Genomic DNA, 18,997 nt, shown 5'->3' with positions numbered 1-18,997 from the left:
AAAGAGCGAGAAGCTAGAAAAGCGGTGTGCAGACCTAAATATCGCGCTGCTCTTTATATGTCACTGCAGAGCAGGGCTGGGGACCAGCGCGGACTCATCGAGGAAAATGGCAGGTCTGTTGTGACCTCGAGTCATTGCCATTTCTCAAAATAACTCTAGCAAGCAAAAGAAGATTCTAAAAAGTCTAAGGTCCTGCTTAAAATAACTGAAGTTCAAAACTTTATGAAAAACGACTTTGGGTTTAGAATCCAAAGCAGTTATGAGACAAAAACACAATGCCCACACTGTCATTATAAACCAATTAAAATCACCTTTAGTCACTTACTGGGCTCTGATACCCAGTCCTATCACTGTGACATGGCCCTTCAGCACACATTTTTTTTTTCAATTTAACTTCGTTAAGACCCCTTCCTCTCCTTGTCCTTCCCTCCCTCCCTTCCTTCTCGCTCCATCAAAAGTATAGGTTGTCATCTATCCAAAATGTTTCGAATCAAAAGGTTTCCTATGTGGGAATAGTCTAGAATCTGGAATATTTTGAAAGCTAAAATCAGAGATGTTCTGCAACCCAAAAGTTTTCAGCATGACAGAGCTTGAAAATATTTGGATTTCAGGACTTCAGAGTTTCAGACTGTGACATCCAATTTGTGCTCAGTGGCTCTGAGTCTGAGGAGGAAGCAAACAGGAATCTCCTGAGCTTAGTGTAGTGAGGAAAATCACAAATAACACCCAATAATCTCTGAAATTCACTTGCTGCAAAGGCCTGGATGCTCTAAGAGTGCAAAATGAGGAAATATAATCTATCATGTACAGGTGCCCTACTTTACTGTGCTCTACTAAATCTCATCCTTGCAGGAAAAATTCATATGCTGAACAGAGAAGTGTGTTTTGGCTTCAAAGGTATCGATTTACATTATTTTTGGTAGAGTAGGAGTAGAAGAGAGAGTGGTCACAGAGAATACGAGAAAACAATTTCATCTGCTTCGATGAAATTTTACAAAATGAATATGGGTCCTGACCAAAATTTCTTTTAGGTTTTCTAAAATGGAATTGTTCACAAATAACTGCAGAGGGGTGGGGTAGGCGAGGGGGTTTCAAGATGATCTTTATTATAAGTAACACCACTTACAGAGTGCCACGCAGATAATGTCTTCATAACAGAGGCTGTTATCTGTCATGTACTCTTAATGGGAAGACTCAATTTTCTGTTTTCTTTTTTTATTATTATTTTTTTATTTACTTAACATCCCCATCACAGCTTCCCCTCCCTCCTCTCCTCTCAGCTCCTGACTCTCTCTCATCCCCTTCCACCATGTCCCCCTCTCCATCTCCTCAGAGAAGGGGAGGCCTCCCATGGATATCAACCCACCTTGGCATATCAAGTTGCCATAGGACTAGGAGCATCTTCTTCTACTGAGGCTAGACAAGGTAGCCCAGTTAGGGGGATGGGATCCAGAGGCAGGAAACAGATTCAAGTCAGAGACAGTCCCTGCTCCAGCTATTAGGGGTCCCATGTGGAAACCAAGCTGCACTTCTGTTAACAAACAATTTTAAATACAAGAATATTTTATGTTTCTTAGAATTTTACTACCTGAAAGATTCTCTATGCTAAATCCTGTCATAAGAAAAAATTCATTTATAAAATTATCTCCTCTAAGAATATATTTCTACTGTTTCTACATTTTGCAATTCAATAAAGATTACTGTGTGTGAAGTAACACAGAAGAACCGGTCTAATAAAAAAGACCACAATGATTTAACAGAGTCCCTTCAAATTCAAGGAATTTCATATGCCCAACATGAACCCTGCTCCACACCAAGAAAAATAGCTTAGCAAAGAATAAACCTGTTAAAAGAAAATCTGCAATATTCATTTTCAACTTTTAAAAAAAATCAGACAAGACATTGAGATAACCCAGCAGGTGGCAAGAGGCACTACACACCTAGAGCTGTCATCTGACCTCCAAGTAGGTCTACACATACAAACAAAATAATTTTAAAACCTTAAATAAATTTTAAAAATAAACAAAATGTTGAGGTCTAAACACCAATGAAATATATCTCACCAAGCATCACAAAAATCTGAAGAGAAAGAGGTTTGAGGGGGCCCAGTCCTTGCCCCTCACTGAGGTTCATCCGACAAGTAATGACTTAAGGGGTGTTGCCCTTCAGTGAGGTTCCTGCTGCTCTCAGACAAAAGAACCAGACAACACTAGGCAGGTTCACAAAGTGCTGATGCAACTGATGTGAGACTGAGGACCCAGCGCCCATAGGGGAATTCACTGGCCCTGTGTCAAGTGTACACACAAATGGCCAGAACTGCACTTCCCGAATGTCTTTATAACAAAAGGGCACTAAATACCACTATAAATACCACTGTGTTTGTGTGGAGTTTGTGCAGCTTTATTATATCTTACGCGTGCCCTTTTCATGTGATTCTTCCAGCAGAATGGCCTATAAGAGTAATTGATGCTACAAAGCATTGTATATGTGTGTATGGACCCAGCATATATGTGTGTGTGTGTGTGTGTGTGTGTGTGTCTGTATGGGTATTCAGTGCTGGCAAGAACCTTTGCATCAACATGTTCCAAATGTTAGAATTTGCCTAACAGCTAATAAAATAAAAATGTGAAAATTCTCTTTATATTTATGGTTTCTCCTATGCAGGAAATTGAATAGGAAAAAGAAAAAAATTGAATAGAGTTCTAGAAAAAGATATCATTTAGTGTGTGTGCACATACAAATAAAATAGTTTGTATTTTTTGATATTTGCATATTTTGAAGCACACAGGCCCTTCCTTCAAGCTAAACTGATATAAAGTGCAGCTCTGGAAACAAACACCTTTCCATTACCTGCCAGAGACAGGCGTTGTCTGGAACAGTATAAGCCACGTGAGATTCTATTTTAAGATTAAGTATTATCTGGATTCTACTTTAACTAAACCAGTTCTACAGTAAGAGACAATTTTTATTCTGGTGCTTTTTTTATGTAATGTAAGGAGAATTGGAAAAAGATATTTTAAACCTAAGAATGCAGGAACAAATTATTTCCTAAAAGAGTGCAGCAGAATCTATGAAAATAGCCCTAGTAAAAGCTTCTAAGAGTGGGGAACACACACACAAAAAAAGAGTGGGGAACACTGATCCTGAACCCACCATCTTCTGTAGCTAGACAAGGCCTCAAGTGGAGGGACTGGGACACCAACCCAGCCACAAAACCTCTGACCTACAGTTTGTCCTGCCTGCAGAGTGTGCTGGGACAGGAGCCCAGAAGAATCATAACCAAAGGGACCAGAGAGACTATTTCCAGCAACTGATGGAAGCAGATACAGGGTCCCACTACCGAGGAGTATATAGAACTCGGGAGTCCTGCAGAGAAAAGGGAAGAAGAATAGGAGGAGCCAGAGGGGTCAGGGACAAACCAAGAGATCAAGGCCCAAGAATCAACTGACTGGGATTCATGGGGACTCCCAGAGATCAGGGAGCCTGGAGGGGTCTGACCTAGGTCCTCTGCATATATTTTATGGCTGAGTAACTTGGTTTTTTTGTGGAAATCATAACAGCGGGAGGGGTGGGAACATCTCTGACTCTTTTGCCTGCTCGTGGGACCCTTTTCCTCCTACCAGGTTGCCTCGTCCAGCTATGATGTGCTGGTATATGCCGATCATATTGAAGCTTGTTGTGCCCTGTTCGACTGATGTCCCTGGGTGGCCTGCTCTCTTTTGATGGAAGGAGGGGTGGGGGGAGTGAATCTGGGGAAGAGGGAAGGTTGGGGGAGAGACTGAGGAAGGCATGGAGCTGCAGTTGAGATGTAATATATGAGAGAAGAATACAAAAAAGGGGGAGGAAGAAAAAAAGAGCACAGCAGAGTAAAAAGCACAGCTCTCATTATGCAGTGATGGGCAGTCATTCTAATCATCGATGAATGGAATAGTGACAGGAAGGAAACCAGGCCACTTGCCCAATTGTATTATCGTTAAAGATTTCATTTTGTTATTCTTAAGTTATATATCCCTTTATAGGGACATGTGCAAATGAGTGCAGGTGCTCACATAGGCCACAGGCACTGCATCCCCCTGGAGTTAGAATAGCAGGTGGACCTCCTGACATGGGTGCTGGGAGCCAAACTCAGGCCCTCTGCAAAAGCAGTATGTGATCTTAAGCTGAGCCATCTCGCCGGCTCGCAGTATGAACTATCTCCATCTCCCCACCCCTCCCACCCCCACTACCCCCGTGCTTGCTTTTATTGCTATTTTAGAGTAAATACATATTGGATAACACAAAGGCTGAGGTCTTTAGCTCTTTCTATTTTTCTACTCACAACCAAAGTGGTGCTCACACTGTATTGTCGGTATTCCTGTATTGTGTAAGGTAAAAGGAAAACTTAAATAAGTTTGGCTTAGTCCATTTTGGTCTGACAGGATAGAAGAGAATACCTGAAATCGATAATTTATGGAGAGAATTTACTTGGATCACATTTCCGGCAGTGCTTAAAAGGCTCTGTCATGTCAAGTGGCCCTCATGTGTGTCATCTCATGGTACAAGAGAGAAAAGCAAGATAGCTATGCCTGAGAGACAGAGAGCGCAGGAACATATAAACCAGCTGCAGAAGGCCAACAGAGCTAAGACAGATGACCCAGCAGTGAAGAGCACTAGCTGTTCTTCCAAACGACTCCTAACACACGGTGGCTCACAGTTGTTTATATCCCAGTCCCACAGGATTCCATTCCTTCTTATGACCTCCAAAGACACTGGACACACGGGGTGTACTGGTACACATGCAGGCAATTAATTAATTAAAAAAATAAAAACAAATCCTGAGAGTGCCAAACTCACATTTATGGAAAAAACACACTTTTTTGCATGTATATGTGTATATAGGAGTATTTGCAAGCTTGTCAGTGCATATGTGTGTAGGAACGCATGCATGTGTGTGTTCATGTGGAGACCCAAGCTGTCCTCAGGTGTCTTTGTCAATCACTCTCAATTTTATTTACTGAGGCAGGGTCTATCATGTCAGCTGCAGCTACTCTAGGGAGCCAGCTCTCCCGAGGGCTCCCTTGTTTCTGCTGGGATTACCAGTGGTGGACACCATGACTGCCCAACTTTCCCAAAGACTGTGGGGATCCGAACTCCATTCTTTACACTTAGACAGTGGTGCTTTATCCACTGAGTCACCTCCAATGGCCTGCAATAAACTGATTGTTGCAGTTAATGCGATTTCCATAACAAGGACATCAGTTCAGTCACAAGAACAGAGACATCACAACCTAAGCTCAAAAATTCTACTTCTCAACACTACTGCATTTGGGATGAAAGCTCCAACATATGAGTTTTTACCTTTCACATGACATACTCAAACTTAGCAACAAGAACAAGAAGAAAATAAAATAACAAATAAATATTTTTAAAATGTTCACTAAGGTGCAATAATTTGAAATAAGCATAATTATTTCTTCTCAAAATTTAACCCCAAAGAGCTCTCCCAATTTTCCATCATTAACTTCTAAGGACAGAAATGAAGCAACACAGACCACAACATCTTCCCTCACTATCATTTCTAAAGCAAAACACAAAAATCATAAGCAACAGTTAGCTAACCCAGACTCGCTGTGCCTTTCAAATTGGAAGATGACACCAAATAGTTTTTTTTAAGTGTCAGCATTTGAATTTAAAAAGAACAAAACATAAGTCTAAAGGCTAGTGGGCTATAAGTAAAATTAAGTTTCAGTGAAGGGTCAGTTTCAAGTTCCTACACAGAAATTTCAACAGAGTTGTCAACAGAAAAAAAAAAAAAAAGTGACAAAGAACAAAATTGGAGTTAAAAGACAAGGGACAGGAACCACTGTCCCTTGGTTATCTTGGCTTCGTTTTCCCAGTTTTTTGAAACAGGATTTTACTATTTAGCCTAGGCTATCCTCAAAAGTATGTACCCTATGTCGGATTCCTTTTAACTTATAATCCCCCTGCCTGAGTCTCCTGAGTTCATGGGATTATAGACAAGTACCACCATTTCTGCTTAAGCTTTGTATTTTCAAAAGCAGCACCCCCTTTTACCCCAGCACTTGGGAGGTAGAGGCAGGTAGATCACTGTGAGTTCAAGGCCAGCCTGGTCTACAAAGTGAGTCCAGGACAGCCAGGGATACACAGAGAGACCCTGTCTCAAAAAAATATATATATATATTCTATTTCCTACATGACTTTAACAACCAGAGGCAACAAAGAATCATATTTCCGCTTAAAAAAACATAAAGGCCTCACTGTGTTGCAAGAGATAGAAAAGAATATTGCAGGTTTTCATCCTGGTACAAAATAGGAGAGGCAAAAAGAAGCTTTCTAAGTGATCTGTGCCCATAAACAATCTTCCAGGAAAGATCTAATTCAACTGTACCTGGGTGAGCATGGCACCCAAGCCAGTGGGGTAGTCAGTCCATTGAGCTCCCCTACAACTGAGGGGAAGAACTTCTTCCAAGTGACAGTAAAGCCGCCCAGCCCCACAGATCATGTCACCAACCAAAGGAAGGAGAGCAGTAAGAGCACAGAGAAAGAGGGGCTGTACTAACTCTAACTGCCAAGTTCGCAGAGCCTGCAGTCATCTGAGAGGGAAGTCTGTATCAGATTAGATTGTTTTGTGGGGATGCCTGCAAGGGACTGCCTTGATAACTAATTGACGTGGGATGTCAAAGCCTACTGTGGGCAGCTCCATCCCTAGGCACGTAGCTGAATGTCAGCAGAGAAAGGGCAACAAGCTGGGCTCCTCCTGAGTCCTGCTTCAAATTCCTGCTTGAGTCCCCTCCCTGACTCCTTCAGTGATGGGCTGGGACCTGAAAGCTAAGCAAATGAATCCTTTCCTTCATCTCTTGGTCAGAGAGCAATCACAGCAACAGAAAGGAAGCTAAAATGCAAAGCTATAAAGGTCTCAGGTACAGACATTATTAGACAAGGAATACATTGAACAATAATGGGTTAATATTAAGCAGATTTGGGGAAGTACCAAATAACACAGAAATGAAATATGCCTGATATTAAAGCTAAGTCAGCAAAATAGCTTATTACTGAAATGAACTAATTATACCTTAGAATGGACACGTGCCTGAATGCCATGAAGAGACATATGTAACTGAGAAGGAAACAAGAAGATGTACAAGAGATGAGACAATAAGGAATATAAAAGGGCGAATGAGCATGCAACTGCAGTGTAAGAAGGTCATACAATAATATTTACAGGATACTAAATGGAAGTTTTTAGAATTACCAAAAATGCTAATATTCAAAAAGAGACCGTCTGATGCCTAGCAGGATCATGAGTGTTTGTTTTTAACTCCCACTCAGAAACAACAGGTTGAAATTCATAACATACATGTGCACACATGCATACATACATGTACCCACACAGTAAACTATATTTGTGCAGAGAATGTCCTTAAAAGATCTTAGAAAAACTCAGCTTCCCTGTCAAAGGAGGCAAAATGAGCTCGGGTGTTTAATTCCCCCATGGCAATAATAAAATATAGAGAACGATGAAATCATATTTTGTGATATGCTGCAAGTAATTATCTGTCAAAAAAGAATTTAATACCCAGTGGATCTCTCTTCAAGAAAAAAGGGTAATTAAAATTATTATTATAAACAAACTCTTCCCACACTCACTCAGCTAAGGAAAAGTAGAATATTTGTCAGACAAAACACATCCCCAGACAGATGATCTGATATACAAGGAAGGTGAGAAAGGACAGTCCTAACAGACAGTTACACACAACACCAAAAAGACCATTTTAGAAGAAGAAAAGCTAACTAAAACATTAACAAGAAATAAATCAGGGACTGGAGAGACGGCTCAGTGGTTAAGAGCACTGGCTGCTTTTCCAGAGGTCCTGAGTTCAATTCCCAGCAACCACATGGTGGCTCACACCCATCTATAATGACATCTGCTGCCCCCTTCTGGATGCAGGTTTAGATGCAGAGAGAGCATTCATGCACATAAAATAAATTTAAATAAAACAAATCAAATAAATTGGAGGTGGGGTTGTATACATTGCTCTTAGGAATTAGTAATTTTGATAAGGAAGGTTAGATCTCATTAAAAAAAAAAAAAAATACAGCCTAAGTGGCTTAAACAATAAAAAACAGCTCTGGAAGCTGAAGTCTGAGATGAGTGTGGCATCAGGATCCTTCCTAACTTGTACAATCTTCATGTGTCCCTCCCTCCACAAGCACTTTCATGTGGCCTCTCCTCTCAACATCTTGTGGGGCAGGGAGGGGGGGATCTCCGTGTCTGGTCTTACCAGATGGGGTCTTCCCTTATAAATTCATTAAACGGAATCACCCCATTACAGACGCAATCTCCAAATACATTGACACTGGGACATAGGCCCTCCATATATACATTTTGGAGAACACAATTCTGCTGGAGGTTGGTCTGGTCTGCCCAAATGAGCAAACCCACATACCCCAAAACACTTGTAACCTTGCCTAAAACCTTGTTCCTGTTTGACCAATATGAAGCCAAAGCACCTAGGCAGGGCAAATGGGATAGGTGTGGCTAAGGTTCTGGGGATTTTGGGAGAAAGACTGAAAAAAAATGGGAGGAGACAAGAGGAGGAGGAACAGGAGGAGTAAGGAGGTTGGCGACATGGGTTAGGTGGAGGAAGAAGCACATGGCTGGTGTGGATGGAGGTTTGGCCCAGATGAAGATAATTAGCAAGTATTTGGAATTATAGATGGGAGGGGACTCAACAGAAACTATTAGAAGCAGATGGCATGGGACTGGGACAGGGTATCCCATGCCCCAATACAGGATGTAGTTTAGGGGATTAATATCTGCCCTGCCTCAAGTTAGCTAAAGCTGTTTTATAACATAACAGGTGTCTGTGTCTTCATTCATTGCTAGTGAGTTAGAAAATACCACAGTAATAATAACTATAGGGCTAATAATAAATATTAGGCTCTAATTATAAATTAAGCACAACACAACTCAATTCTACAACAGAGGAAAAAGATACTGACAACCACAGGTGAATAAAAGTGAGTATTCATAGTAAAATGATCTTGGTCATCAGATCATACCCGGTACCCTACGCTCATTTAGAAACAAAAAAAAAAACAAAAACAAAAACAGCAAGAGAGGAAAGAAGATGCAGAAAAGGCAGGGAAATAACACATGACTGTAGATCACAATTTAATCTAACCTAACAATCTTCACTCAAACTACAGAGGAACTAAATTCTCCAGTGAAAAGCAGATTCAGCTATATCAATATTAACAAGAGATACATTCAAAACATAATGACACACATCCATCTTTCATTGCAGAAAAAAGAATGGCATACAAAACCAAACACAATCTATGTGGAACAGTGTATTGTTCATTAATATCAAAGGACAAAGATTTTAAATCAAATAACAGTATCAGAGATAAAGTCATCATAAAGGACCAAAAAAGTTTAATGTACTACAAATGATTTTTTAAAAAATTTAACTTATATCTAATAACAATCCTGAAAAAAGCAACACATTAATTATCCAAATGAAAATGATGAATATATAATTAAAATCTCAGCAGTTGAACGATTAAGCAGAAAAAAATACTAAGCATAAAAAGTTAAACAACACAATTGGAAACAAAAGAATACATAGTATTTCCAAGTGGCACATGAAACCTTTATTAAAACAGCACACCTGCTGCAGCCCACAATACTAAAATACTAACAAGCATCATAAAACTGGTATGATGCAGAACAATTTGCCTGAACACATCTCAAACAAAAATCAAGCAGAACAGCAATATAGATTAAGAACCTCCAAACTTAAGAACCTGAATCAAATAATAACAATAAGAAGGAGGAGGAAGAGGAAGAGGAGGAGGAAGAGAAGGAGGAGGAAGAGGAGGCTGGAAAGATGGCTCAACAGTTAAGAACACTGGTTGATTACCCAGAGGACCCAGGTTCGATTCCCAGCACCTATATGGCAGCTCATAACCATCTAATCCCAAGGAATCTGATACCCTCTTCTTGCTTCCACTGGATCTGCACACACATGGCACACAGAAACTGCAGGCAAAACACCCATACACATAACTAATTAATTAGTTAATTAAAAAGAAACCATAGAAAATACTTAGAGCTGCATGGTTTTTAAAATATTCTGATAACAAGCTAAAATGATGATATGAGGGGAATCCATATATAGCCCTTGAATAAAGCAACCTAAAATATCAGAATAGGTTGAGATAAACATGAAAGAAACGTAAACATATAAGTTAGAAATAAGCACATTACAGAGATGGCAAAGCTGAAAGTTCATGGAAATTATATACTACAATATTTTAAGAGGAAAAAGGAAGAAAGAGAAGCATAGATTAGCAGCAGCACTGGGAGGGAAAGGATGAGAGGTACCACGGACAGCCAGAAACTTATTTGGTTCTACCTTTTGAAACACAATAATAATAAGTCCCTCTTATAAAAGCGTAATTAAATTGTGAAATTCATACAAAAAAACACAAGAATAAACTTTAGCACAAATGACACTGATGAATTTCAAAGTCATAAAAGTGAACAAATGTACAAGAGAGCCACATAAGTGTAGTAAAATTGACACCAAGTCCCCAAGTAAACAAAAACAAGAAATGACCTCTTTTAGAATGAAGTGGCAATAAAATTGATTTCAAGAAGATATTCTGCACTTTCCCATAAATGCTTGGTCACCTCACCGAGAAAAAAAATGTATCAACTGAACAAGTACACCCATAACAACATACAGTGGCACTGCTGTGGTTTAGATATGAATTGCTGCGCCCAACACTCATGTGTTACAGGTTGGTCATCAGCTAGTGGATCTGATCATTCAGAGACAAGTGGATCTTAGAAGCTATTACCTGATCAATGGAAAAACCCAGTGATGCAGTCCCATCTTTATAATCTGATGGGGGGGGCGGTTAATGAAAACTCTGGAGATGAGACCTAGTTGGAAGAAGTAGGTCAGTGGGATAATGTCCTTGGGGACTGTATCTTTTTTATTCTCTCTCTCTCTCTCTCTCTCTCTCTCTCTCTCTCTCTCTCTCTCTCTCTCTCTCTCTCTCTCTCTCTCTCTCTCTCCCCCTGACTTCCATGAGGTGAATGGCCACCTCTTCCCTCATATGCCCATTACACCATGAAATTCCCTTCACTTTAGGCCCAAAGCAGTAGAGAGAAGTGACCTTAGACCAGAACTTCTGAAACCATGAGCAGGGTAAACCTTTTTTTCCCATCAAGCCATTTTTTATTAGGTCTATGTCCCAGCAACAAAATACAAACAAACACAGTTCTTTGTGATAGTAAAGAAAAAAAAGAATGATATTCAATTAAGAAAATAAAAATAACCAACCTGTTTCAAATTGCAAAGTCAGAGCAAAACAAAAACACCAGCTTGGAAGAAAACAGAGAACTAAGCTTAGTTGACTTAGACAAAGAAATAAGCACCTGTTTCATGGTGGAATAAAGAAAAAAAAAAAAAACTGGTCCAGAAAATGAGGCAGGGGAGAGAAGGGAGGGGGGAGAACATTCCTGTCTTCCATAGCTGATGCTAAATTCTAAAAATAAAGAACAGGCACGGAAAGCAGAGCCCAGACACAGTTCTTTACAGGCACGGACAGCAGAGCCCGGAAACACCTCTTAGAGTCATGTTAGACGATTAAAGACAACTTCAGTTCTCAGCATGAGGGAAACTCACACATGTTCTTTTCCTGCCGATGCCCGTTTTGCATCTCTTGTCCTGTTACTGAAATAACTACATTTTAAAAATAATCACCATGACACTTATCTGGCTTTGAAGATAGTTTCTGGCTTTAAAAAAAAATGGTTTCATATTATTGCCAGAGAGAAGAAAGATAAGCATACAGATAAAAAGCATACAGAAAAAATATAGACCCACATGTACAGACACAGCTCAAAGCTAAGTTCTATGCATTTAAACCTTACAAATTTATTACCAAAGTTAAGAGTACAATAGCTGGTAGCATAGGTAAGAAAAAAACTGTAAAGTTTTATACATGTCTATATAATAAGCAATATTCATTTAATCTCTGCACAGTTACATATGCCTCAAAGTGTGTGGACCAGAGGACATACATGAATAGAGAAAAGGACACTGAAATTGGAAAGAAAAATTTTTTCTGAATGTCAACTGCTGTATCTCCTTAAATGGAAATAGCATTTACAGTTGTAATTGGACACTAATGGATGGTCTGGGATTTAAATCTTTGTGAACATCTGGTTTTATTTCATTTAGATAAAATGTTAATAGGAACAGTTTTGAAATTCTAACTTGGATTTCTATATGAAGAAAAGCAAAAGCTATAGAGGAAAAAGAAAGACATGCTGATGGGTCACTAGATTTTACACTGGGAATAATAAGGTCACTGTCCTTATTTCTCCCCCCCCCCAAAAAAAAACTCTGCAGTTGGATATTACTCAACATAAATAGCCCAGATGAGTATAAAAATTGAGCTATAAAAATATACTCCCTGCCCTACAGTAGCAGAGGAGGAGGAAGAGGGGGAGGAAGAGGAGGGAGAAGCTGAGGCAGCAACAACAGTGACAGCATCCTGTCTGTTATTATGACATGTACTTAATAAATCATAGAGTATCCACAGAAAACCAGTATTCAACACTCAAAATGTTGCACATCATTTAATGACATAGAAAGCATCTACAAAGCAATATAAAAAGCTGGAAATTATAATATTTTCTATATATATTATGAAATATATAATAAATGCTAACAATAATTATCTTTAGGTATAATTCTCTTCTTTTTGCTTTTCTGGATAGATTTTCTATAATAAAAGCATGTCATTTCTGTGATGAAAAACTATTATAGTGTGACAATGAAGAATAAGGAATCAAAGCCTTATATGCAAATATACATTAAAGCTTAAAAATTAGAAGGAAGAAATTATCAACAATATTTCAATTTTTAAGTGGGGGCAAAGTTACTGAAATTATAGAAAATGGGGAAACCATTTTCATTGAAAGCTCATAATACACCATGAAAGAATTGGACAATGCAAAGAAGGCTCAGTTGGTCTGAACCTCTTCCCAGCAGCTCACCTAGTCTCTTCTTCTAGCAGACGGTTTGGCTAATCTGCTTCTTCCAGGTATCTTGGTGGCCTGAGAAGCTTCTAGTTAGATCAGCTTGTCCCCTAGGTAGCTGGGCTGCCTGAGAGCATCTCTTTGCAGTTCTTAGAGTTTACATATGTACAGTTGATGAAGAAGGGACTTCCTGAAGCCATTTTAAGTTGTTAGCTTTCTGATCTTAATGCGTTTTCTTGTACGGTGGACTGTTTGACCTCCCTTAGAACATCCAGAGGTCTTACCTCCTTGTGAACATCCTGTGTCCTAATGAGCTTCCCTCCAAGAAGGACAGTTTTAACCTCAGCAGAAAGTGCTCTACAACATTCTGCCTCTGCCTCTGGCCTCTTACATTCATTCACTATATCTAAAATCAACAAAAACAAACACTGATGGACACCTTTGTGAGGGATTTTTGTTTCGTTTCGTTTTGGTTTTGGTTTTGCTTTTCGAGGCACGGTTTCTCTGTGTAGCCTTAGCTGTCCTAGACTCGCTTTATAGATCAGGCTGGCCTCTGAACCCACAGCAATCCTCCTGCCTCTGCTTCCCGAGTGCTGATATTAAACGTGTGCGCCACCACACCCGGCTGGGATTTTCTTTATTGAATAATTTGAACGAGGAATATCTATCCTAAATTAGTGCCACATCTTCTAGTGGCAGCCCTGGAAGAAAAAAGGACATGAAAGAAGGAAACTTTGCTTTTTGCATTATTGTCATAACTGTCCCTGGAAACTTTGTCTATCCTGTCACCACCAGCTTCATTGGATTCTAACATAAAATGAACACCTGTTGATTTCCAGGCATCCTCCAGGATCTCAGCACCATGTTGAGACAACTGAGACACCCAGCCTCATGAACTAAATAACTACTGAATTCTTGTCTTGTCTTTTTGTTGTTGTTGTTGTTGTTGTTGTCCTGAGACAGCCATTGTTGGAAAAACACAGATACTACAGTGTAAGCCAGATTAATAAATACCATGTATATGTTTTCATTCAAAGAGAGAGAGAGAACACTGAAATTTTAGATTGTTTGGGTTTGTGTGTGTTTAATCAAAATGGAGTAAGCAGAATGCTGCCCTTGCCACCTGGAGGTAGAGGAAACAAGTTAAAACAATGGAAAGAATGTATTGTGTTATACACATTCAGACAAATATTTCCCTCTGGAAGGCAGTGGATGCAATGACCTTCCCTACCCCAATCCCCAAAGAACTTGCAGCAGACACCTAGACGCAGACCCAAGTATCCAGCAAACAAGTTATTTGATTCTTAAAAGAGTTGATTCTAAAAGAATCAATCACCATAGAGGTCAAGTGATTGATAAGGGTTCTGCCTGGGTACCTTCTAAATCTCAATTGGGCCTAGAAGGGTATAATTTCTTTTGCATTATCTATCAAAGGAAATGCTGAAAACAGTAAATGTTATCGATTTCAATCGGTGACCAATAGTCACCTTAACTGCAAATGAACACATTTCCCCCTCAAAGCTGTGAGCTATGTTAAAACCCCTACATTTGCTGCTACAGATGCAGTGATCACGAATGAACTCGCCAGTGTGCTAGAGTCCCATTCTCTAGATTTCTAAGCCTTCTGTCATACAAATGGAAAGGCACACAAAGTATACTTGCCAGGTTTGTCCATATCTGTTGGTGTAGAGGCAAAAGGCATTTTATCCTATGTGCGAAGCTCAAACAGAAGCAGTTTGCTGTCAGCTTGAGAAAGCATTTTTTTACAAGCATGGCATGCTGCCTCAAGCCAACTAAACACCAAAGCATGCTGGGCTGCCCACACTGCAAATTATGTGCAATGTTCTCCATGTTTTGTGGCTGCAAGAGTACTGATTTTGTGCATTATCCAGTTCAAATTAAAGATACATCTAACCTTAAACGGAAATTTCCCAAGCAATTCAAACTAACTGACCAAGATCCCATCAGCTTTGAAAGGCTGTGAACTAGTTTCCCAGCTTCAAAAGGCTGTTCCTACTTAAATATTTCAAATGTGTGGTTTTTTTTTTAAGCTAAAGAGACATAATATAAATCTTCAGAAACTTCTTAATGTATTTCAAGAGAACACTAAGAACTTACTCTAATCTTGGTTGCCAAAAGCAGAGGGAGGGAAGGTTATGGTGAATGCCACTTGCAAAAATATAAAGAGCCAGCTGGGTGTAGTGGCCCACGCCTTTAATCCCAGCACTCGAGAGGCAGAGGCAGGCGGAGTTCAAGGCCAGCCTGGTCTACAGAGTGAGTTCCAGGACAGCCAAGGATACACAGAGAAACCCTGTCTTGAAACACACACACACACACACACACACACACACACACACACACACACACACACATATATATATATAGAGAGAGAGAGAGAGAGAGCATTTATAGCAAAAGAAAATGCAAACGTATTTCCCAAATACCTAGCAAATTAAAACAAAAATAAAAACACTCTCATGGGTTATTGATTCCATCTTTAATGTCCATGAAGATGCTGAAATGCCACAGCATCAGCTGTGGAAAGTGACTGAGAAATGTTCCAAAGGAGAAAGATCTTGTAACTCTGAATAGTGACTGCAGCATGGTATTGTTGGTACTATCTACCTAACCATCAGAGGGCCACTCTCAAACCAAACAACAAAGACCATCAACATTAAAGTGTTTCAAGGGGAACAAAGAACTTCCCCTGGGTTTGCTACTGAGATCAACTTTTTAAGTTGTAAACTTGCAAAGAATCACCAGAGGTCATTTCTAATGTGCTGAAAAACTGTTTTATCTAGAGATTTACCTACTAATGGTAAATTTTTAAGGCTGAAGAATGCCTGATTCAATCATCCGGTGGTGGGGTTGCTTTGACAGATAATGTGTATTTAAGATCGTTGGTAGATGGCACTCTGGTCCAAGCTTTGTAAGAGTTCAAGGGTTTGTTAGAAAGCAGTGTTCTTTAACTAAAATATGCAAAGAAAACAAACTCCAACAAGAACTATTTTTAGCTTCTAACTGTTTAGGTGTGCTGTTCTGAGTGAACATGTATCCTTGTGTCCCTGAATGGTTTCCCTGTGACAGGTGACAGAGAGATAGATGACAGACAGATATATCATATGTGTGACATCATTACAGTACTCATAAATCCATATGTATACACATGTGTGTACAGAGAAAGGGTCTCAAAAGGAATCCTCATAAACTATATGTCTCAAGACAAATACACCTTATACAAATCCCATAGCAGTCACGCTAATCAGTACATTTCTAGGAACTCTGTCACAGACACCGTTAGAACATCAAATTCTTACCAACTTGCCTGTAGTCCAACCAACTCAAGGGACAACTTCAGCCAGAGTTAGGGTTTTAAGTATATGACTTCTGAGCAATTTTTTCTCCAAAATAATGTCAACTGAAAATTAGGAGAAAATGCTTAAACTATTGTGTCAATCTTCAGTTCTGGCATGTACAACAGCAAAGTGACAAAAAGCAATGTTCTTTTTTTGTTTGTTTGTTTTTACAGAATTAGTAGCTATTTCTGTTATTTCAAAACTTTGATACTACAGATAAGGCATTGCCTCAGCTATCCTGTCTATTTGAGTAGCAAGTATCTTTCTTCCACAGAGCTATATATGAAACATATGCCTAAGAACTTACTTTAAATACTTCAGGATTTAAGAGCTCTAGTTTGATTTTGATTGTTGGAAATGAACTAGATGATAGGATCAATTGTGTCACCAAATGTGGACTATGTGACACTATGTGATACAGCACAGAACATTTAATTAGCACTTTTGATTTCCAGCTGACATCAGATGGAGAACACAGATCACAGAAACAGAGGGTAGAGAAGCCAGAAAGGTGAGCATGTGGGGTTCCTTCACATATGGGGCACGTGGAGAAGGAGCGTCTCTGTGGTATATGAACTTTCTACTAGGTTTTATCAAATGATTACTTACCTCCTCCATGGATAGGTAAAACTGCCTGAAATAAAGTCATATTATGCAATAAAACAGGTTTTGTTTACAATTCTTATACATATTACTTCCAAATCCTTCAGAAGTTGGAGCATTCTTAATCTAAGACATGATGAAAAGCAAACTCGTCTATAACAAAGAAAATCTTGTTTTAAACCGATATCGCTAAACCTCACCCCTACTTCACTGGGGAAAAGTGCATCTTAACGCGAATGCCAGTATTTCCCAAGTATTCCAGACTATCTAAATATTTCTTCAAAGACTAAATGATCACTTTGAAAACTGGACCAGCCCTGGGAGAGATGTCTCATGAAGCTGCGTTGCTGAGCTTTTCTGAACACCCGGCGAACACGCTGAGTCTCAGCCCAGAGCGGAGAGCCCATGGCGGGAAAGTTCCCGAGGGTCCCAGCCCTCCGCGAGGCTCCGCTCGCCGGGGCCCCTGCTGGAGCGCCCCGGATCAAGGAGGCCCAAAGCAGCGCAGGGCATCAGGCGGCCCCGGGAAACCATAGCCCCGCTGGGAGCCTCTCCGGGCGCTGGCTGCCGAGTCAGCCCGGTCTAGCCTCGGGGACCGCGGAGAGCCGCGCTCGGTGCCACTAGCCCGCCCGCCCAGGACGCGCTCGCACCTCGCACAAAAGGCGCCGCGGCGAGAGAGCGGGGAGACGCCGGCCGCTGCCTCCAGGAAGTTTGCGGACATCGCCCCGTAGCTCCGCAGCTCCGAGCCCCCGGCGCAGGAGGAGGCCGAGGCGGCGGCGGAGAGTCGGGGCATCGCCCGGCAGAGCCTCCGCCTTGCCGGCTGCCGACGGCTCCCGCCCCCGGGTAACCAGCGCTTGCTCTTAAAGGCGCCCGCTGCCAGTTAGGCCGCGAGGTAAGGAAGAGGAGAGGAGTGGGGTGGAGGCAAGGAAAGGGGGGGAGGGGGCAGCACCGACAGGATCCCAGGAGGCTACAGTACTGTAAACGCAGATTCCTTCCGCTCCTGGACCCCAGGTCACTCCACCCCACGCTCCAGGCAAAGGCACTCCAAGGAAGCAAGTGACCCTACACCGAGGACGCCTAGCCGCTGCTGGCTTGCCCTGGGAACCGAGCTTTTGCTTAGACTGCCCACACCCCTGTTAAAGTCTTGACCAAACACCCCATGTTTGCCACACTGGGCACTGAGCTAAAAACCCGGTGCTCAGTGGGACCCTCCGCTGATAGTGCAGTCTCCCAGATGGTTCATTAAGTCTCTCCCTGGAGCATTTCAAACTGAAGAGCAGCTTAGATCCTACCTGGACCGCTGAAGGAGTCTTGAAGTGTAGTGTCAGACATGCCTTGCTTTGACCCATGCTCTGTTCTTCCCAATAGGCACTTGCTAGGTGACCTCCAACTGGATTACTAGTACCACTGGTGTTCATGATCACCAAACTGGACTCAGGAAGACCCTAATGGAAAGATCTTATCATCAAATCTCAGTAATGCTGCTTTTGAAATGCTGCTTCCAAGTGATGAATGATACTGTTTTCTGAACCAGGGCCATCGTCACCATGTGTGGAGACTGGTAGAGGGCCCAGGAGGCTCAGCGCACCAGCATTGTCCTTGACTGTCAGTTACACAGCAGACCAGCAGGACGGACCATTCATCCAAAGCTGCTCTTCTGTCTGTTGGTTCCAACCCTTTCTTCTCAGTCCGGTGGGGCCATTCTGAGGTGGAAAGGAACGATCAGGCAATTAGGGGTCAAGATCCAGCCTGAGCTTCAAACCATCAGCCCCAGCAAAGGGCTCTGATGGCATGAGAGACATTTCCTAACTCAAAGGAGCTTGCACCTTATCTCCTTGGCCTCTATCAACTCTCCTTTTGCCCTCCAGCCGCGGTAAACTGCAGGGACTGGAAGCAAGAGGTGGAAGCAATTTACCAGATGGAAAGGAACTGAGCTCCAGGCTTTGGGGGGGAGGGGGGGGAGGGAAGCAACGAAGGA

The 18,997-nt window shown here is 41.2% G+C and overlaps 1 protein-coding gene across 2 annotated transcripts in view; it reads right to left on the bottom strand.

Annotated features, from left to right (window-relative positions):
- The window catches only part of Gpr63 (G protein-coupled receptor 63), a 38,776-nt gene extending 20,922 nt beyond the window's left edge, over window positions 1-17,854 (bottom strand). The window contains exon 1 of one of the 2 annotated variants that reach the window (XM_051160988.1): window positions 17,670-17,854. The gene's annotated coding sequence lies outside the window, so the exon portion shown is untranslated. Of the gene's footprint in view, window positions 1-16,380; window positions 16,565-17,669 lie in introns of those variants that run through there. The other variant, XM_051160997.1, reaches the window with a different exon arrangement.
- Window positions 17,855-18,997: the final 1,143 nt, after the last annotated feature.

This window comes from Acomys russatus, chromosome 2 (assembly GCF_903995435.1).
Source record: "Acomys russatus chromosome 2, mAcoRus1.1, whole genome shotgun sequence".
NCBI classification, from domain to species: domain Eukaryota; kingdom Metazoa; phylum Chordata; class Mammalia; order Rodentia; family Muridae; genus Acomys; species Acomys russatus.
The sequence above is the reverse complement of the archived record's forward strand: the minus strand, read 5'-3'. Positions and strand labels throughout refer to the sequence as shown.